At 44.3% G+C, this 22,417-nt stretch overlaps 1 protein-coding gene and 1 long non-coding RNA gene across 9 annotated transcripts in view; one reads left to right on the top strand and one right to left on the bottom strand.

The window, feature by feature from the left end:
• sorcs2 (sortilin-related VPS10 domain containing receptor 2) overlaps nucleotides 1-22,417 on the bottom strand; it is a 388,660-nt gene that overhangs the window by 112,461 nt on the left and 253,782 nt on the right. The gene's annotated exons all lie outside the window — the stretch shown is intronic.
• On the top strand, nucleotides 96-9,084 carry LOC121639587. Its single transcript, XR_006010212.1, has 3 exons — nucleotides 96-106; nucleotides 3,781-3,787; nucleotides 8,602-9,084. It is a non-coding gene; the product is annotated as an uncharacterized LOC121639587 (long non-coding RNA).

Below are 22,417 nucleotides of genomic sequence, written 5' to 3'. Positions count from 1 at the left end.
CGTCATCCTTTAAGTTTGACTGCCAGATCCTCATCCATTCTCTCCAGCTTTGACATTGTCCTCTTTTGTTGTAATTGCAGCAACTCTCTGTTCTAGCTTCTGTCAGGTTTTCATATTTTTTGTATTACATGTTTTAAAAATCTGTTACTACAGAGTTTTGGATTATTTTGGAAAACAAGACTCTATTTTCCGTACTAACCCGACTCCATCCTAGTACATGAATAGGTAGCATTAGTCTTTCAAAATACTATGGTTATGTCTGTTATAAAAGGTCATGGAGGAAAAATCTCTTCCTTTTCTCAGGAGGGTCAAGTTTGGACCCTCCTGTTCCACTCTGATTTCAGCTTATATATATAAAAAAAAAACTTCTAGACTGTGATGATTAGTTTGATTACACAGTGTGTCACCATGGCAGCAAGAACAAATAAGATGGAAAGGACACTGAGTGCTTCTCATCAGTAGATGCAGGCACTGTTTTTTTTTATTTTTTTTTATGTTGGCCTAATTTCAAACCAGGTCCAATCATCCAGGGAGGTTTTCAGTGAAGTCTTACTGTTCTTCATCAGGACACAAAAATGGGAGATTCTGGGTTTGGCTTCATTTTTTTCATGGGCTACTTTTGGATTTAGTCTTAAACCTCATCTTTGCTGCATATTTAAATGCCTCTAAATCTTTCTGCTCCTCTACATTGGAAAGGACGTAGAATTTAATGTGCAGTGACAGTCGGATGCCCAAGTAATCTGAACTGCTTCCACATTGCACACAGGAAACATAGTTTAAACATTTTCAGGATGTTTCATATTCTGATGCTGGCAGTCTAAGAGAAACAGAGCTCAACTTTGGCTGTTTACGCCTGTAATCTTATTCTACTTGGTTGGTTTATATGGTAAAGATCATAATGGAAATGCAGAAAAACAATGACATTCAGTCACACTGAAACTCTCCTAACAAGAATACACAAAGGATTCCCACACCAGCATCAGCCACACAGGGTCATGTCCTGCAGTCTGGAAGTGATCTGGGGTTTGGTGATTGACTGGCATGTAGGTAATAGAACATGTCTGTTAATCACAAAATATACCTGATGTGCAGCTATGCTACAGTAATTTTTAATATCTAGACTAACTTCTATCTGACAGACATCCCCAAATTGCAGTAACAGCTATCAAACATTAAGACCACGCTGTACAGTATAAAGTGTTATAGAAAAGAGTCTCTGTTGTTTTAAAGAGAAATTCTCTGTCTAATCAGCACTGTAAAATAACTGTCACGTAACAATGAGTCATGCACCCTGATACATATAAACCTGATCTAAAAATTCTCAACAAAAAAATTTACCAAACGTGTTGCAACACAAATGAAGCGCAGCCAATTCCATGCCCATTTGAGTCACAGAAGTACAAGGCAGCATCTTCAATCTGAGTGTGTCACGCTTGCAAACCTGCAGAAATGGCATTCGTGGCAGTTTCATAACAAGCCAGAATCAGTACATGGTCTCTAGAGAAATAAAGGTTTAACTGAAAGCCTAAAACAATATCATTTGATAGATTCAAGATTTATGAGGAGCTATAAAAATATTATAACTACCAGGAGGAACAGTTGGAGCTGCAGCTGACAACTGGAGCAGCTGACACGACAGGAGGCACGACTTTTAAAATATACCATCAGAGTACAGGGAATGCTGCGGTAGACACGATACAGAGCATCACAGAGCCTGAGATGTCTGTTCAATCCAGTTTACAGACATGTTTTTGATCCTATTCCCAAACCATGAGGGAGGTGAGTCATTGGTAAATTAAAAGCTTCAGCTGCATCTACATCTCATCAACTGTTTGCTCATCTCATGTTTAAGCCCATTCCAACACATGAACAAGACTAGATGATGCCAAAACTCTGTGTGGGAAAGGGAAAGAAGAAACTATGTCTAGTTTCAGATTACCAGGCTCAAATGATTCATCCTGGATTGTTTTCAGAGCCGTGGGGACCCAGAAATCCAACTATCCAGTTAGAATCAAGAAATATATTTTCTAAAAGTCGTTGTAACATAAATGAGGACAATAACAGGGCTCTCACTGTTTTAGCTCCGGTCAGAGTGAGATGCAACATTTCACCATATTTCACATTTTACAAATTATTCCAGCTTTCAGGATTCTAGTCTGTATCGTCCTTCATCATCACTGAAACTCGTGAAATGTAAGGAACACCAATGCGACCAAGAAAAAAAGTTATTCACATTCCACAAATTTTTGGTCGCACTCGTGAGCCCTGCATCATGCTGGTTTAATCAAGCCTTGCTGCCTTGCTCAGCAGAGGTTTTTGGGGTTTGGGAGTTCAGGTTTTTCCTCAGTAGGGCTTCCTAGAATTGGAGTGTCAAACTCACAGTGGGCAAAACCGAAAAAAAAGAAAAAAAAAATGTTAAAGTTAAGGGCCGGACTGGTTTAGTGCTTATTTGAAACTGAGTAATGATTCCTGGTGTAGGATTCAGTGAGAAGTTTATCAGCTCATCTGCATCATTTTCCTCCTGAATGGGAGCTCAGTTTACATAAGAGCTGCCTTTGATTGACATGCCGGTGCAGTGCATTGTGGAACTTGTAGTAGTAGTGATACTGGTGTGCAAGCTAGCTGGAGGTAACATGTCTCCTCTTGGACTGCAACATCATGCAGAATGACCCACATCCCACCCGGATTCTTTCTTGATTGGCTGTTCAGAAGCTGTGGACTTATGACCTGAGTATGTATGCTCACAGGGAGTTATTTTAGAAAATAATCAGATTGATGCCAGTTAAAAGAGATGGGGTCAAATAGGAAGGAAGCTTGAGACTGATAAACAACCAAGAGAGAAAGAATTAAATGGCAGCTTAACGTACATTAGATGGACCACCATGCTGCCCCTGACAGAAACAATTAAAAGCATTATCCTGCCAAGACCCTCTCATGCAACACACATAGCAGTCTGCCAGTCCTGCCCTGTCAGCTCCGCCTGGCAAAATTCAATTTCCATTTATCACCAGTGACAGGGAGCATCACTCTGACTTGCATACATATCCCTGCTACAGGGCGGACACATTCATGCACACACAAACTTTCTAACAAAACAGAAGCTTATAAGATGTGTGCAGAAAATCCCAACAGTATCAGTGTACAGAAACTCAGCTGAGGCAAATAATCCTGCTTAATCTCACACACAGGAGCGAAAGTTAACATTTTGTTATTGTAATCAATATGGGAACAAGTTTAAGATTTGAATCGAAATAAAGAGGAAGAAACTGAGAATCAGCAACAGGATGCTAAAGGAATGTGTTGGACTTGTACAATAGTAGACTTAACACTTCCTTTAGTGCTTGGTATGACACGGAGCTTTCAGAAGACGTTTAGACACATAACAGTTCCTAGAACTCTTGGAGCATTTTGGGGACTCTGAAGCTCCCCAAAGGACAGTAAACCTCCTTTGTTTTTGTTTTTTTGTTTTGTTTTCTGACTCTGTACTACAAACGGAAACATGAAAACAAGGAATCAGTCAGCTGCAGGACCGTAGACAAAACTAAGTCAAGCTATAGTTTTTCAGATGCATTCAAGCTAAATCGATCCCAGGTTTCACAGTTGGTTATTTCCTTTGTGTGTTTTTTTTTATATAGGCTGATGTTAAAGGAGTATGTTGTTTATGAAGTGAAATTTTACAATCTACTTATGAGAAGTCAGTGCCTTACTTTCAGTAAACAGCAGTCAGAAAACTGTTTGGAGAAGCAGAAGCTTTCATGATCTGTAAGCTAAAGCTAAAAGCTACTCAGTATGGTGCCACTAGATAAAATTTTTACCATCTGGAACAACTAAAACCCGAAACGTAGCACATATAATGTGTATATTTACACATCAGAAAGTTTCTGCTTCAGAAAGTTGTTGCATTTCGTCCCATGAGAGCAGTCTGTGGTGTGTTTGACCGCGGTACAATCATGCCCACCATTGTTAGCTTTAGCTTTCCTGCTGGAAAAAAATTGATTCTCCAAACAGAGTGTTCTGACCACTGTCAGGTGACATATTGATTGCTTGAGAGTTCACAATACCACTTTGAAAAGATCAAAATATTCCTTAAAAACAAAACAAAACAGGATTTTCAAGAAAAAGGGAGATGACATTAATAAGAACCTCAACCACTAAAATACGTTCTGTCATTGTGAAACAAAACTTAAATTTTATAAAATCCATCCAGCTAAATAAGATGGACAGTCTGCTGCAAGCATGTAGCAGTCACTGCAAAAAGTAGCTTTGGTCCTTCATTCCAGTAGAGCGGGACGCAAACTGGAGGCTGGAGGTCTAGAAGTGGAAGTGATGCAACGCTGATGAAACACACAAGAGGTGGATTTCCTTTTATTGATTTATTTATTCTAAGACAATATTTTTTATTGTTGTCCTAATTTCTATCCAGACAGTCTTTATTTCCCACAACTCCTTGGCCACTGCATTAGTAGCGGTGCCAACCGAGCACCCAGCAACTGGAGAGAGATATTATTTAACACTAAATAAACTGCTAGCAATCTCAGATGTGTCATATTTATTTAATAATTAAAACAAATGACTAAATTACAGGTGTCATTACTGTCATTTAGCAGACACTTTTCTCCAAAGCGAATCACCCATGTAAGATTCGACCTTCGATCTCCAGCATGGGAGACAGACCCGCATAATACTGACGGAGATATCCATCCAAATGTTCCAATGCCTTGACACTGTGATGACAGCATCTGCCACCTGCTGCCACTATTCTGCCTTTCTGACACAAGTACTGCCCACGCCGTGCCCTCTACTTAAACATTTTTGTTTGTCAACGTGGTCTATCAGGATCTCAGTCTAACACCCCGAAAAATTCCACTTTTTTCCTCCTTTTCACTCCCGAGCAACCATGCAAATACTGTGATGACGATGTATCACAGCCGTCCACCTGACCATTTATAGTCACCATGCGGGCGTGGTAAGGCGTTCCCTCAGCATACCACGTCCTTTATAAACGGAAACAGGCGTAGGACGGGCATACGCACGCTTTGATAAATCTGAAAGTAGAAGTGCGCAGCATTTCATTTGATAAATGAGGCCCCTGGTGTGGAAACCTGAATCAAACATCTATACTGGTATCCAGCTCAGCAAACACCAGCATCTCAGCAGGCACAAGAAGAAAAATGACAACCACAGCCAAGTACCTCAACCAGGCTGCATACCTTAGCTTATGACTAGCAACTGAGGATCAACTTGGGAAGGCAGCTGAAGTTCCCAAAGCACACTGCCAAGATGTCAACCAGGCCAGCGGCAAAAATGCCTCGCACTCACAGAAGAAAGCAGGATAAATAGATAGAGGGCCTGATGTGAGCCCACTGCGATTGAGAGGCCTAGCTTAAACAGCCTTTGTGGAGGTAGAAGTTCAAAGAAGAAAAGGGACTTAAAATATCATTTATGCAAACAAAAAGCATCCAGGAGGCTGTAGATGAAGAGCTGCAGCGAACAAGTCATGTCAAGCTTATTACCAGAGATGTACATGCTACATTAAAAGCATATAATTTGAGCGATGCAATATCATCGACATTTAATTATTACATTATTGACCCAGTTTCCACAGGGGACATTTTTCCAAAGAAAAAGTGCGCTGAGTGAAAAAATGTCATTATAGTAATATTGCAGTAAACATGAAAATATTCATTGCTGAGGAGACAATGTTGTGAACACTCCATATTTCCACTGGTTTCTCATTATCATTCATCATTCTTTGCCTCTGTGCTACAGTGTGTATTGTGGAGAAGCAGAGGTCATGTTTTAAGTAAATGCAAAGTTGGCAGCTAAAAGAAGAAATACTGTGAGAAAGTGTGTGTGTGTGTTTTCTTGGAAGTGCATAGTTTTGCTAAAACATATAATTGCTATGCTTGGCTTCACCGGAGGATCTCACAAGACTGCAAGTCAACAAATCATGTTAAAAGATCCTCTACAATAACTCAGCTTCAGGTCCTAATTACTCTTTTCTACTACAAGGTCAATTATCTGTGTTCAAGTGGGCTCTTGGGATACAAATTGCCTCAGGAAGTGAAGTGAAGTACATTTTTGGTCACCTGATATGTTTTTGCTCAACTGAAAGTACCAAAAGGTGTTCTTTCTTTCAGATTCAATCAGTTACAACAGCAAGTGAACAGAATGGACCTGAAATGGGCTTCAACAAAAACACAAGGGTGGATAATGATCTTAATTGCTGCAGAGAGGTTTGATACGGCATGCGTGGGAATAAAAACCCATTAGCTCAATCATTTCACAACAGTGGTGCAGGGCACTTGCGTGGTTGAGATAATTGATTCAAACAGAAATGAAGTGTTTAATTGTCTACCTGACAGTGTTTTGTAAAATTTGACAAGAAGTGGGTTTTTTATTAAGAAAAAAAAATACTCCTCAGCAGTTTGAAGGGATTTTGAATGCAGGTGATTAAAATGAAACAGTGGAGATGGAACAGAAAGTTATAGACTCCACAGACTTATAGACTTAGTTTCTTCTTAGGAATCTTCACTTGTCATTCAGCTACACCTTTAATGATTTCTTTTACATGCTTTGTCTCTTTTTCTAGCTTTGCTTTATGGTTGTAAAATCACCTAAAATTTGAAACCAGTTTTTCTTCTTTGGAATTCAGTAGTTGCACTGAAACCACAATCAAAGCTGAAGTCGTGGCTTCAGGGCACAAAGGAGCTGTGGGCTCCTGTGGGCTCCTGTGGGCCTCTTCATTTCTCTCACTAGTGCTACAAAGGTGCTACAAGCTTCCTGAAACTGCCAAGTTTGATAACCCCGGGCTCCACCTTTGTGATTTCAGCAAATGAAACATGTAAACCACTTTGTTTGGTTTGTCAGCTGACACTGTTGCGGTGTAGTAGATCTTTCAAAGATGCTTCCTGGTGAACTATTAAAATGTGAATAAGCAAAAGGAAAGGTAAAAAGAAATATTGAATTTTAGCAGAATTCAATTTAGCTTCAATGAGAAAACACTGACAGTAACATCTTCTTGGAAAAGAAGGCAAACTCATTTATAAATTTGTAAGATTAATGAAATCAGCTTTAAGATTCAAGACATCATAGTGTCTGACAATCACAGGGCACCATGCAGAGTTTATACCTTGGTGGTTGGAGCTGTTTTTCCAGAAAATGAATAACTGACAGAATATTAACCATAGGAGGTTTTAATAATTTATCTCAGTGAATAACCAAATGGGAATTTGCAAACTAGATTGACTGAATTAGAAATATTGGCAAATTAACTTTGCATTCTAAGGCCAAGCTTGATCTGTTCGCGAAATAAATGTGCAGAATTTGTCAGGGTCAGCAGTTTCCATCTACCCTTTCTTTTCCCCGGCTTCTTTCCCATCTGTCCATTAATTCTTTCTACAGGCGTGGCTGCTGGCAGTGGCCCGATTGCTGAGTAGGTTCAAATGTGGCTCATCATCCTCATGATTTTAAATACTCTAGTCCTTTGTGTGGACTGGCTATTTGTGTGCTGACTATTTACTTTATTTTGTCTTGTGTCAAACCTTTTCTTGTCATATCCTGGATTAACACAGCTTACTGGACAATGCCAACAACTTACCCTTTCCTCCCCTAACAGAAATTTGTCTTCAAAAAGATTTTTGTAGCCTCTGTATTTTAAGTGTGTTGTGAAAAAAAATAACTAAAGGCTCATTATTCTCCCTTTTAGTATATAATTATACATGTCTGTTTCAAATGTTGCTGTCCTCATACTCATATTTGTCCTTGTACCATATGTATGGTATTGTATGGTGTGGTATGGTATGGTATGGTATGGTATTGTATGGTATGGTATGGTATGGTATGGAATGGCATTGCATGGTATGGTAGGGTCTGATATGGTATGGTATGGCATGGAATGACATGGTTTGGTATGGTATGATATGGTATGGTATGATATGGTGTGGTATGGTGTGGTGTGGTGTGGTATGGTGTGGAGTGGTATGGTGTGGTGTAATGTGTGGTATGGTATGGTATGGTATGATGTGGTATGGTATGGTATGGTATGGTATGGTATGGTATGGTGTGGTATGGTATGGTATGGCATGGAATGGCATGGCCTGGCATGGTATGGTATGGTATGGTATGGTATGGTATGGAATGGCATTGCATGGTATGGTAGGGTCTGATATGGTATGGTATGGCATGGAATGGCATGGTTTGGTATGGTATGGTATGATGTGGTATGGTATTGTATGGTATGGTATGGTATGGAATGGAATGGCATTGCATGGTATGGTAGGGTCTGATATGGTATGGTATGGCATGGTTTGGTATGGTATGGTATGGTATGGTATGGTATGGTATGGTATGATATGGTGTGGTATGGTGTGGTGTGGTGTGGTGTGGTATGGTGTGGAGTGGTATGGTGTGGTGTAATGTGTGGTATGGTATGGTGTGGTGTGGTGTAGTGTGGTATGGTGTGGTGCTGTCATGATCTGTGGTGTGGGGCTCAGTTTTTTCAGCTGCCCTGAACGCCTCATCTCCGCCAGCTCTTGATTAGGGCTGATGCGCTACACCTGTACCAAGCCCTATTTAGACAGCTCTGTGACATTCCTCCAGCGCCAGATCGTCGTGGTTTCACCCTGCACGTATCCAGCCTCTGTTACCTGTCTGTTTCCCGTATTACCTGTCTGCCTGCCTGCCTGTTGACGACCCTGCGTTCCGGAACCTGGATATTCGCCTCTGCTCGTTCCCTCACTGGTAACTCTGCCTCCGCTAATATTTGGACCCCCTGTATGTTTGACCCCTGGACTGCTCTCTGGAATCTCCCTTTAGATCACGGACTTGGTTTTTGCTGCTCATCGGAAGACACGGATGCACCTGCCGCTGTCTTCCACCACCCGGACTCTCTGATCACCGTCAGTTTCTATATTACCTTGCTATTCGTCAGTCTGTTAAATAAACCTCCATTACCTATCCCTGGGTTTTCTGATAATTTATGAGTCCTCCTTGCTGGTACGTGACAGTACGATCTGGCCAAACCATGGACTCGTCAGATCTCAGGGATAGGTGCGCCATTACACAATCCGTTCTGAACTACCGTTCCTCACAAGCCCCTCTGTCTAAGTCTGCCCCAAAGAAGCTCAACTTCCGGCAAGCTACTCCGTCTGTTAATCCGACTCACGAGTCGGGTACGTTTACCGCTGACCGGTATTCTGGTGACCCAAGTCAGTGTCAAGCCTTTCTGACTCATTGTGCGCGGGAAATTGAGCGTTGTCCGTCCTTTTTTCCGACCGAAAAGGTTAAGTTGGCTTACGTCGTGTCTCGTCTGTCCGGTCCAGCACAGTCATGGGGTTTTAAACTCTGGGAAAGGGGCCTGCCGGTGTCTGCCACATTTCAAAGCTTTACAGAGGAATTATATCGGACTTTTGGACCACCCAATTCCAAACTGGAGACAGTCATCACTCCGACACCTGCTTCCCAGACAAACCAGCCTAGTATAATGACTGCTTCAGTTCCACTGCTCACATCTCCAGTGTCACCTCCAGCTCCCAGGCTCACGTCTCCGGTTCCCCGGCCTGCTCAGCCTGCGAAGGTCCTGTCTGCTCAGCCTGCAGAGGTCCTGTCTGCTCAGTCTCCAGAGACCCTGCCTGTTCCACCTCCGGAGGCCCAGCCTACAGAGGACCAGCCTCCAACGCCTGCTCTAGAGTCTGCTCCGCAGCCTCCGATGCCTGCAACCCCGTACTGCTCCTCTCTTCTGGTTCCTGTTCCTGAGGAGGTCCCTGGTCCGGACGCTCCTCTCCCTCTTCTGGTCCCCGGTCCTCCGCCAGAAGTAATGGATTCTGTTTGTCTTCCAGAGCTCCAGCTCCAGTCAGCGCGCAGCCCTAAGCCGCAGCTCCAGTCAGCGCGCAGTCCTGGGTTCCAACTCCAGGCAGCGCGCAGCCCTGAGCCGCAGCTCCAGTCAGCGTGCAGCCCTGAGCCGCAGCTCCAGTCAGCGTGCAGCCCTGAGCCGCAGCTCCAGTCAGCGTGCAGCCCTGAGCCGCAGCTCCAGTCAGCGTGCAGCCCTGAGCCGCAGCTCCAGTCAGCGCGCCTTCCAGAGACCCAGCTCCTGTCAGCGCGCCTTCCAGAGACCCAGCTCCTGTCAGCGCGCCCGCCAGAGATCCTGCCTGCCCGTCCGTCGCCAGAGATCTTGCCTGCCCGTCCGTCGCCAGAGATCCTGCCTGCCCGTCCGTCGCCAGAGATCCTGCCTGTCCGTCCGTCGCCAGAGATCCTGCCTGCCCGCCCGTCGCCAGAGATCCTGCTCCAGTCTGCCCGTCCGCCTGGCCGTCCGCCAGAGGTCCTGCTCCGGTCTGCCCGTCCGCCTGGCCGTCCGCCAGAGGTCCTGCTCCGGTCTGCCCGTCCGCCTGGCCGTCCGCCAGAGGTCCTGCTCCGGTCTGCCCGTCCGCCTGGCCGTCCGCCAGAGGTCTTGCTCCGGTCTGCCCGTCCGCCTGGCCGTCCGCCAGAGGTCCTGCTCCGGTCTGCCCATCCGCCTGGCCGTCCGCCAGAGGTCCTGCTCCGGTCTGCCCGTCCGCCTGGCCGTCCGCCGGAGATCCGGCTCCTGTCGGCGCAGCCTGCTCTGCCGTGGGAGGCCCTGCCTGCTCGGCCACGGGGGATCCGACTGGCTCATCGGCCGGGTTCCTCCTGTCTGCTGGTGCCCTCCTCCGGACCCCCGCCTCCCGCCCGGTTCGGTGTTGTTGGGTCGCCGGGTGTCGACCCTTGTGGGGGGGGTACTGTCATGATCTGTGGTGTGGGGCTCAGTTTTTTCAGCTGCCCTGAACGCCTCATCTCCGCCAGCTCTTGATTAGGGTTGATGCGCTACACCTGTACCAAGCCCTATTTAGACAGCTCTGTGACATTCCTCCAGCGCCAGATCGTCGTGGTTTCACCCTGCACGTATCCAGCCTCTGTTACCTGTCTGTTTCCCGTATTACCTGTCTGCCTGCCTGCCTGTTGACGACCCTGCGTTCCGGAACCTGGATATTCGCCTCTGCTCGTTCCCTCACTGGTAACTCTGCCTCCGCTAATATTTGGACCCCCTGTATGTTTGACCCCTGGACTGCTCTCTGGAATCTCCCTTTAGATCACGGACTTGGTTTTTGCTGCTCATCGGAAGACACGGATGCACCTGCCGCTGTCTTCCACCACCCGGACTCTCTGATCACCGTCAGTTTCTATATTACCTTGCTATTCGTCAGTCTGTTAAATAAACCTCCATTACCTATCCCTGGGTTTTCTGATAATTTATGAGTCCTCCTTGCTGGTACGTGACATGGTGCAATGTGTGGTGTGGTATGGTATGGTATGGTATGGTGCGGTGCGGTCTGGTATGGTATGTATTGGTATGGTATGGTATGGTATGGTATGGTGCGGTGCGGTCTGGTATGGTATGGTATGGTATGGTATGGTATGGTATGGTATGGTATGGTGCGGTGCGGTGTGGTCTGGTCTGGTCTGGTCTGGTATAGTATGGTATGGTGCGGTGCGGTGCGGTGGGGTCTGGTATGGTATGGTATGGTATGTATGGTAGTTAGGCAACACATCCACTTGTGGGCAGTGCTCCAGAGTTCAGAGTTTGAAACCAAAGTGTTGCATCTCCGAGTCCCCAAAACTATCCTGGTGTGAATGCACCCTTAGGTTTACTCTTTTAAATAAAGTTTTGGTCAAATTTTATCATTTGTCTCTGCTTAAGAATCTGTTCCACCATAATATAGACTATTTGACAGCATTTGAAATTTGACAGCTGGTATTAATCAGCTACAATGTCATAATGTATAAGTATGCATTCTCATGTCTTTGCTTCAGTTACTTTCAGGTAAAGCTGAATTTATACTTGTGTGATGTCTGCGTACAGTCGGGCCAGCGCAGCTGACGCTGGTGAAAGGTGCTTTAGCGCAGGATTACAGTGTTATGTTACAGTATTACGCTTGCGCTATCAGCAAATCCAGCAAGAAGCTCCAGAAATTCAGAAACATGTAATCACAAACCAACCTGTCACAAGGGAGTGCTTCTGTGTAACCGCAATGCAAGCAGGGGTGCACGTCAGGTCTGGAAGAGACTCTGCGGACCAACGCAGAGCAAATGCCAGTGACGCCGTAACCAACCTTACACAGACGCAGCAAGTATAAATCCAGCTAAGTCCCAATAGCTTTGAGGTAGATATCCACAAAGGGATCTGATGTTCCAAACATGTTCCACATACTCATTTTAGGCAGGCAGAAGACTGGTATGAAATTTGTGAATTTGTGAGTTTGACTTGAAAATGCAGCAAAGACACAGACAGTCTGGTCAGTTGACTTTTAAAAGAGCAACTTTGGATATCTGAGCTTTAAATTAAGGGGGCAAGTTTGGAAAAACTGTAGCTCTGAGACACTGAGTGAACATCAGCTATTTGACATTTTGGCTGCCAGGAGGTTATGTAGCCTTCTTTCTTTTTAGAACTTTTTTCAACTCATCCTACTCAGAAAAACAAAAGTATTTATGAAAGACTCCAGTGTGAAATGAAATGCCAGAAACATAGGATTCCTGGTTCAAGGCCTCACGGGATGCTGTCTAGGGGCAAAGGCCAGCTGCCCAATTGGCCACAGCTGTCTCAAAAGCTAAATTATAGTGAAATATAGTGGATCATGCCCATAAAACTAAACTTTTAAGTGCTCTTTAGTGCACTGTTGCAAGAAGTACTAGCTTTTAATTTTATTGAAGAATACTGACATTTTGTAAATCCTTATATAATGCCTCCTATAATATATATATCTATATATTAGAGGTGGGACTCGATTAAAAAAAGTTAACAGAAGCAAATCACCCCTATGATGTTGAGAAAGCAAGGACCAAGGTTTCCCTTGCCTGGACGTGGGTCACCAGGGCCCCCCTCTGGAGGGTGGGGCATGGAGGTGAGCGCCTGGTGGCCCAGCCTTTGCCCATGGGGCCCGGTCGGGCTCAGCCCGGAAGGGTGACATGGGCCTCTCCTCCCCGTGGGCTCACCACATGCAGGAGGGGCCATAGGGGTAGGGTGCAGTGTGAGCTGGGCGGCTGCCAGAGGCGGGGACCCTGGCGGCCTGATCCTCAGCTGCAAAAGCTAGTTCTGGGGACGTGGAATGTCACCTCTCTGGCAGGAAAGGAGCCTGAGCTGGTGCGCGAGGTTGAGCGGTTCAGGCTAGATATATTTGAACTCACCGGCTTGGGCTCTGGAACCATTGTCCTTGAGAGGGGCTGGACCCTCTTCCATTATGGAGTTGCTCCCGGTGAGAGGCGCCGAGCAGGTGTGGGCATGCTCATTGCCCCCCGACTTGGCGCCTGTACGTTGGGGTTGACCCCGTTGGACAAAAGGGTAGCCTTCCTCCGCCTTCGGGTGGGGGGACGGGTCCTGACTGTTGTTTGTGCTTATGCACCAAATAGCAGTTCAGAATACCACCCTTTTTGGAGTCCTTGGGGGGGGTGTTGGAGAGCACTCCTTCCGGGGACTCCCTCGTTCTGCTGGGGGACTTTAATGCTCACGTGGGCAATGACAGCGAGACCTGGAGGGGCGTGATTGGGAGGAACGGCCCCCCTAATCTAAATCCGAGTGGTGTTTTGTTGTTGGACATCTTGTTCAGACCTTGTTCAGACATAAGAGTGCCCACATGTGCACTTGGCACCAGCACACTCTAGGCCGTGGTTCGATGATCAACTTTGTAGTCGTGTCGTCGGACTTGCGGCCGCATGTTCTGGACACTCGGATGAAGAGAGGGGCGGAGCTGTCAACTGATCACCACTTGGTGATGAGTTGGCTCAGATGGTGGGGGAGGATGCCGGTCAGGCCTGGCAGACCCAAGCGTGTTGTGAGGGTCTGCTGGGAACGTCTGGCAGAGTACCCTGTCAGAAAGAGTTTCGACTCCCATCTCCGGCAGAGCTTCAACCATGTCCCAGGTGAGGAGGGGCACATTGAGTCCGAATGGGTTGTGTTCCATCCGGCGGCTCAGGAGGGGAAAGCAGTGCTCCGTCAACACTGTGTACAGTGGGGATGGGGGGCTGCTGACCTAGACTCAGGAAGTAGTGGGTGGCGGTGGAAGGAATACTTCGAAGACCTTCTCAATCCCACCAACACGTCTTCCGATGAGGAAGCAGACTCTGAGGTAGCTGGTGCTGGCTCTCCTATTTCTGGTGCTGAGGTCGCTGAGGTGGTTAAAAAGCTCCTTGGTGGCAAGGCCCCTTAAAGGTTCCTTAAGGCTCTGGATGCTGCGGGGCTGTCTTGGCTGACATGCCTCTGCAGCATCGCGTGGACATCTGGGACAGTTCCCCTGGACTGGCAGACTGGGGTGGTGGTCCCCCTCTTCAAAAAGGGGGACTGGAGGGTGTGCTCCAACTACAGTGGGATCACACTCCTCAGCCTCCCTGGTAAGGTCTATTCAGGGGTGCTGGAGAGGAGGGTCCATTGGATAGTCGAACCTCAGATTGAGGAGGAGCAGTGTGGTTTTCGCCCCGGTCGTGGAACAGTGGACCAGCTCTACACCCTCTTTGAGGGGGCATGGGAGTTTGCCCAACCAATCTACATGTGCTTTGAGGACTTGGAGAAAACATTCGACCATGTCCCCCGGGGACTCCTGTGGGAGGTACTCCGGGAGTATGGAGTGCTGGACTCGCTTGTACGATCTGTCTGGTCCCTGTACGACCGGTGTCAGAGCTTGGTCCGCATTGCCGGCAGTAAATCAGAATCGTTTCCAGTGCGGGTTGGACTCCGCCAAGGCTGCCCTTTGTCACGATTCTGTTCATAATCTTTATGGACAGAATTTCTAGGCGCAGCCGAGGTGTTGAGGGGATCCGGTTCGGTGGCCTCAGGATTGGGTCTCTGCTCTTTGCGGATGATGTGGTTCTGTTGGCTTCATCGGGCCGTGATCTTCAGCTCTCACTGGAGCGATTCGCATTCGAGTGTGAAGCGGCTGGGATGAGAATCAGCACCTCCAAGTCTGAGACCATGGTCCTCAGTCGGAAAAGGATGGAGTGCTCTCTCCAGGTCTGCAGTAGGGTCCTGCCCCAAGTGGAGGAGTTCACGTATCTCGGGATGGGGGTGGGAGATCGACAGGCGGATCGGTGCGGCATCTGCAGTGATGCGGACTCTGCATCGGTCTGTCGTGGTGAAGAGGGAGCTGAGCCGAAAGACAAAGCTCTCGATTTACCAGTCGATCTATGTTCCTACCCTCACCTATGGTCATGAGCTGTGGGTAGTGACAGAAAGAACAAAATCGCGAGTACAAGCAGCCAAAATGAGTTTTCTCCGCAGGGTGGCAGGGATCTCCCTTAGAGATAGGGTGAGAAGCTTGGTGATCTGGGAGGGGCTCAGAGTAGAGCCGCTGCTCCTCCACATTGAGAGGAGCCAGATGAGGTGGCTCGGGCATCTGGTTAGGATGCCTCCTGGACGCCTCCCTGGTGAGGTGTTCCGGGCACATCCCACCAGGAAGAGGCCCCGGGGAAGACCTAGGATGCACTGGATGGACTACATCTCTCGGCTGGCCTGGGAACGCCTCGGGCTCCCTTCGGATGAGCTGGTGAATGTGGCCGGGGAGAGGGAAGTCTGGGTTTCCCTGCTTAGGCAGCTGCCCCCGCAACCTGACTCGACCTGACTAAGCGGCAGAAAATGGATGGATGGATAACAGAAGCAAAGAGAAGTAAAAAGGAGAGTAGAAAAAAGAAAGAGGAGACAAAGATACAACAACTAGAAGGAAATGATCCTTCAATCCAACCTAACACCAGACAACCAACTGCTACACCTGTACAGAAATACAATGGAATATTCTACAGCTTTTACAAGAAAGCAAAGCTGACAGTCATCATGTGTTCCTAAAATAAATAAATAACAAAAAAAATAACAACAACAAATAAAAAAAAAGGTTCAATGTTGTCTCCTCTAAGTGCCACACTCTGGTCGGATCCAATTTTAATTAATCAAAAACATTCGCAAAGGACTCCTGAGCATTTAAATGGTCTTTCAGTCTATTTTATTAGAATTCATAACCATGGGGAAGGTTGCTGACCTGACAGTTGTGCAGAAAACCATCATTGAAACCCTCTACAAGGAGGGAAAGCCTGAAAAGGTAATTGCAGAAGAAGCTGGATGCTCTCAAAGTGCTGCATCAAAGCCACAATAAAAAGTTGAGTGAAAGAGAAAAGTGTGGAAGAAAACGGTGGAACAACCAGCAGGGATGACTGCAGCCTGGAGGGGATCGTCAGGAAAAGGCCGTTCACAAATGTGAGGGAGCTTCACAAGGAGTGGACTGAGGCTGGAGTTGCTGGAGTGCTTCCAGAGCCACTACACACAGACAGATCCTGGCATGGGCTTCACATGTATGTTTCCCCTTGTCAAACCGCTCCTGAACAAAACACGTCAGAAACGTCTTTCCTGGGCTAAAGAAAAAAATCAACTGGTCTGTTGAGCAGTGGCCCAAAGTGCTCTTTTCTGATGAGGCAAATTTTGGCATCTAATTTGGTCCCAGAGTCTGGAGGAAGAATGGAGAGGCAATAATCCAAAACACTTAAAGCGCAGCATGAAGTTTCCACATTCTGTGTTGGTTTGGGAGCCATGTCCTCTGCCAGTGCTGGTCCACTGGGCTTTATTAAGTCCAGCGTCAACGCAGCCATCTACGAAGAGATTTTAGAGCACTTCATGCTTCCTTCAGCAGAAAAGCTTGTTGGAGATGCTGACTTTATATTCCAGCAGGACCTGGCACCTGCTCACACTGCCAAAAGAACCAAAACCTGTTCAATGAGCAAGGATTACTGTGCTTGATTGGCCGCATTGAGGCAGTAGTTCATGTAAAAGGGGCTCAATATGAGCTCTGACGGTCAATATGGATTTAGAGCAAATTACTGGCATTAACAGAATTAGTTTAGGAGATCGCAGACGCCATAGATCACAAACTGCATTCAGTAGGAATATTTATAAATCTGCAAAAACTTTAGATATAATCAATAATAAAATATTAATCAATAAACTTGAATGGTATGGGATCTGAGGTTAGTTTTGCTCCAGGTGAGAAATTTTTTAAGCAATTGGAGAAGTTTGTGAAGTTGGAGGAATATTCATCGTCATGGTTGGACAGTGCTTGTGGTGTCCCCCACAAGTGAGTTTGTTGAGGTAATAACAGATGATAAAATAAACTGGAAGTCTCATATCAAACATGCGCAAAGCAAACTGTCAAGAAGCTTTTCTGTTCTGAGCAAAGCAAAACACATTTTAGACCACAAATCACTCCACATTTTCTGCTCTACACTGATTTTACCATGTTTGCATTACTGTGCAGGGGTTTAGGGCAATACTTACAAATGTACAATACAATCACTCTCAATACTGCAGAAAAGAGCCATAAGCATTAGTCATAATTCCAGTTACAGAGATCACACAAATTCACTATTCTTAAAATAAAAAAATTCAATGACCTGCTTCATTTTTAAAAAGGACAAATTAAGTACAAGCACACATAATATACTTCCTGGAAATGTTCAAATATATTTGTTTTTTTTAACAGAGATAGGGTTGTTCTCTGAGGGGGGAGTTCAACCTTGAAGCATCAGCGGAACAACATTGAAAAGTTTTTGTTTCTGTTTGTGGGAGGAGGTTGTGGAAAAGTTTGAATGTGGAGCTCAAGCAATGTCCAAGCATGACCCAGTTTAAGAAGCGTATGACACATGGTTTTAACCAGGTAGAGGAAGAAGAAGGGCTAATAATCAGGTGTTTTTTCATGATCTATGTATTTGTGAATTTACTCTGTTTATTTTCAATTTTTTTGTAAATATGTATCATGTAAATATATCTGTTTGGGACTGATTGTTAAATGTGTAGTGGAGAAGGGGTAAGGTTAAATAAGTGTAGGCTTCATCCTATACCTTTTCGGACATGTTGAGTTCATATTATTCTTTTTTTTTTATTTTGCTCATTTTATTGTTCTTTTTGTTTTGTTTTGTGCATTTTTATTTAGTTAGTTTGTTTTCTTAGATGTTCGAAATAAAGCAAAACATTCAGCATTCAGCAAACAAAAAAAATAAGTACTGAGATCATATGCATGACTATACTCTTCAAATGGTCAACATTTCTGTGTTAAAATCCTTTAAAAAATGTACTTCATGTAATATTCTAATGTTCTGAGATTATGATTTTTGGGTTTTCATAAGCTGTAAGCCATAATCATCAAAATTATAATGAATTAATGCTTAAAATATCTCACTTTGCTTATAATGAGTGTATATAATATATTGGTTTACCTTTTTAAGTTAAAAAAAAAAGTTTTGTGTAATACTCTATTCTATTTAATTTTTTTTTTTTAACACCAGCGTATGCTCCATCTTCCAAAGCTGGTTAACCACTAGAGGAGAAAATTGGAACCTGATTGGTGAAGATTATTGTCATCACTGAAGTTCATGCCTCAAACAATCCAATCACTTATTAAAGCAACACACTGAACGAACACATGGAAACTTCAGCTGTCAGAGAAAAACTACAGAACACCTCCCACTGGCAAGCAGCAACATGTGAGACAGTGACTGTTAGGACATAATGAGATATTCCACCCTGCAATTCCTATGATGCTTTATGAAAATAGAGCAACTTATTATAACTTTGTCCACAATGACTCATTCTGCTGTCATTTCCACTGCAGTCGTTGATTGTCTCTGCAGCTAAAAAAAAACCTCACATGAACCAAAGTGAGTGATGATTGAGTGGCTACATGAGGCAGAAACAAGATGAAATTGAGGTTTCATGCTGAGAGGAATCACAGGTTTTTGAATAAGCAGTCACTCATCACCAGGGTTGGATGAATATTAGGCTGCATGTACAGGTAAATTTCATGAATAAATGTTGGATAAAATGTGAGACCTACACTGACGTGTCCAAATGAAGTCAGGGCCTAAAAGATCACAGGCCACATGAGTAAAAAACAACAAAACAAAACAAAACAAAAAAAACAAAACATGAAAGCAGCAGCTGCTGAACCTAACCCTCAAATGACAGGGGTTGGGGCAGAAGCCTCTATACACACAATGTATTTGTATCCTGTATTTCTACAGACCTTCACACTCTAACCTGGCTGAGTTTCATAAAACACTTCACTTGGCTGGTCAGGTCTTATGAAAGCCTCTCATACAGCCTGCTCTCAGCTGCCAGCTTCACAATGAGACAGCCAAACAAAAGGGAGAGAAGAGCTAAGGGGAGTCGGTAAAGTGGCATTTAGTGTGGCTGTTTGTTTTATAGCTCTGACCACTGCTCACGTAATACCAAAACTCCTCCACACAGTGAGATTATTACAGAGAAGGTCGAGGTGTTCAGTGGTGGGAGAACCTGGGAGCACTTAACAGTGAGATTATCATATTCAATATCAATGACCTCTGTGGGGTTAACACCACAATTACAGGTTGCCAAAATAATTAAGATCACTGTATGTGATATGGTGTATAACAACATGTAACTTTTTTTGTTTGTTTTTACTAGCTTAATAAGAGGAATGGACACATTTGGATGATAAAAAGGAATAAAAACAATTATAAATAACCATTATAAAATGGTAAAACATCTCAGAAATTAATAAAATGACAAGCAACACTAAAAATAGGCTAACTGAACAGCTGTCTTATAGCAACTGTGGGTTTATGAGTTTGTATTATAAAGCAGCTGACATTCAAGCTGGCATCATCTCATGGATGTGAAGTAGTGGAACCAGAAGTTTAATAACACAACTGGCTGGCTCAGCAGTAAATACCAGCAAGCTAACTGTTAACTCTGTAGCTGGATACCTTGACCACCAAGAGTGTCCCACTCACAGAGCATAGGGGAGCTTTAACTGTTCAGCACCAGTGTAATTAAAATGAAGGTCATGTCCAAACAGAGACCAGTTGGGGATCTTCAAGGAAAATATGTTGGGAACCACTAAATTAAGCTATTTAAAAAGTAAAGCAAGACTATATACATGGAAAATTTCAAACATACAACAACCAAATGTGCTGTACACAATCAACAGAAACAGATAGAATATATACAATAAGTTACATATTTTAAACATCCGCTTAGTAAATATTCAAGAAAACAGATTTAGATTTTATGGCAAATAAAAGTTTTTAAAGAACTAAGGTTTGAAGCAGACATTGGTTTGTCTAGTTGGTTCCAGATGTTAGGAGTATAAAAACTAAACGTTCAGTTTAAGTCTTTGGGATGGAAAAAAAGCTTAAAATAGATGATTTTAGATGTCAGTGGCTCATGAAGCGGCAGCAGATCATACAGTATGTATTGAGTATTTTGGGCCAGAACCATTCAGATCCTTAAGCCTCATTTCCACCAATGGTTGCGGGTTGGATCGGGATGGTCAGGGTGTGGATATGGTTTGTAAACTGTAATCTCATTGCATTTCCACCTTACTATAGAGGTGGAGTATGAGCCGGATAGCGATAGACGCCTCAACTACAAAACAGCAAAACAGCAAAACAGAGCAGTGTCTTCCATAAAGTATAACCAAAATATGACTCACAAATAAAGGAGGAGAATGGCGGCCATCCAACAGTTTCTGTTCTTTCTTTTTGGCAGTGCTTTGTAACGCCATTGTAAACGGAGATTTAATCAACAAAAAGAAAATATGTTCCTCTAAACAAGGAGCTAATGCCAGGTCGCTGACTTTTTTTTTCTCAAACAATCAGTGGATTGCAGTGTGTCAAGCTCCACCCTTTTGGGTCGGGTCAATTAGATAGCTACCCCAACGGAAGGGTCCCAACAAAATAGACTGGGTCGGGTCGGATATTAAGGTACCTTTCTCAGTTTTCGCATGTGGAACCAGAAAAAAGAAGCAGCACCCATCGGTGGAAATGTGGCTTTATACACCAGTAGCAACTTTTTAAATCAAATTCTTTGGTTCACGGGAAGCGAGTCTAAAGATCCAGATCCAACCAGACTGATATGCTCACTGTTTTGGGGGGCTGAAGACACGGCCAGCAGTTAGTTAGTTGTTATAATGAATTTTTAGTAAGACCTGAAAACACCATTACAGTGGTCAAGGGTAGAGGTTTTTCTAAAGCATGTTGAGTCATCAGTCCCCTTATTCTATTCTACAAAATGCTGTTTGGTTGAAAAGGAAAAATAAAGGTCCTGCTAATGTCTAATTATGTTAGCATGGTAAGCATATTAGCTTAGCCTGATTTTCATAGTAACACTTATGACAAAACATCCCATCTACTCCCCCTCCTCCATTACATGAAAATGTGTATTCAACACCTCAAACAAAAGCATGCTATTAGTCAGGAGTATAAATTTGCAGGTCACAAAGTTTGAGTAGAGAAGATAGATAAAGATGGACATTAATCCCTGATACCAGTATAACATGTTGTTTTGCATCTATGTCTTATTACTGCATAAGGTGTTGCTTGACTGTGCTAGCAGCATCTGATCTGTGTTAAACTACCCTGATACTCTTAGTGTGTGGGCTTCTTGGTGTGCTTCTGTTCTGGCACCTACAAGGTGATGCTGCTGGCAAGAAATCAGAGCTGATAATTTATGCTTTTTAAACAGTGTGAGATGTCTGAATGTTTGCATGCTGAACTGAACACCAAAAAGAATACATACAAAAGCTTTGTATGCTCCAAAACTGGAATTCAGAACAAGAAAATCAAAGAACTTACTGAGGATTTTGTTCATCTACTACCAAGGATAATTTTCCTACAGTCTCTGGCTACTTACAAGTAACATTTTTTTTTTCTAAACTGCACCGATATTCTGTGCAGACAGATTACATAACAACTGTCTGGAGGTCAGGTTTTTAATGCTGACATAACGAGGGTTGAAAACAACTGTTAAAGCTGTTAAAGCTTCATGCATGGCTAAACAAATGGTCATTAAAACAATATATAATGGAGTACTAAAGGAAAATATAAGGTTTATATCATTCCATCAGTCTGTTTTACAGGCAAACAGCTGCTATGATTTGGCAGAAGCAGTCCTCTATTTGCTTTGCTAACATGGGTCAGAGGACGTGAAGGTGGAAAATCGGGAGAGGATGGGAGGTAAAAACCGACCCCTCTGCTCTCAGAGATGGAATCTTACAGTTTACTCAGAGGCTCAATTCAGGCTTCTCGAAATGACGCTATCTGTTTTTATTGACCCACCATCTTTAGGTTTGATAACACTGCCCCAGCTCTCCTCTCTACCAAAAGCTTGTATTCCTCTGTTTGTCCTCTCTGACAGATGGAATAATGAGGAAGCACCAGCAGCGGATTCGTGAGTACACCACTGTGAGCAAGAGATGGAAACTCTCTGTGACACGAGCTTTATTCACCCACAGCTGGCTTTTTCTGTATTTTACCTTAGCTTCTTCATAAGTAATTGGTTTGTGCCTTGGGCAAACAATGACATCAAATGCACGTAGGTGGCCGGGGAAGGAAGTTTCAACCA

The sequence above is a fragment of the Melanotaenia boesemani genome, chromosome 5 (assembly GCF_017639745.1).
Source record: "Melanotaenia boesemani isolate fMelBoe1 chromosome 5, fMelBoe1.pri, whole genome shotgun sequence".
Taxonomy (NCBI): Eukaryota; Metazoa; Chordata; class Actinopteri; order Atheriniformes; family Melanotaeniidae; genus Melanotaenia; species Melanotaenia boesemani.
Note: the sequence above shows the minus strand (reverse complement) of the source record. Positions and strands in the feature narration are given on the sequence as shown.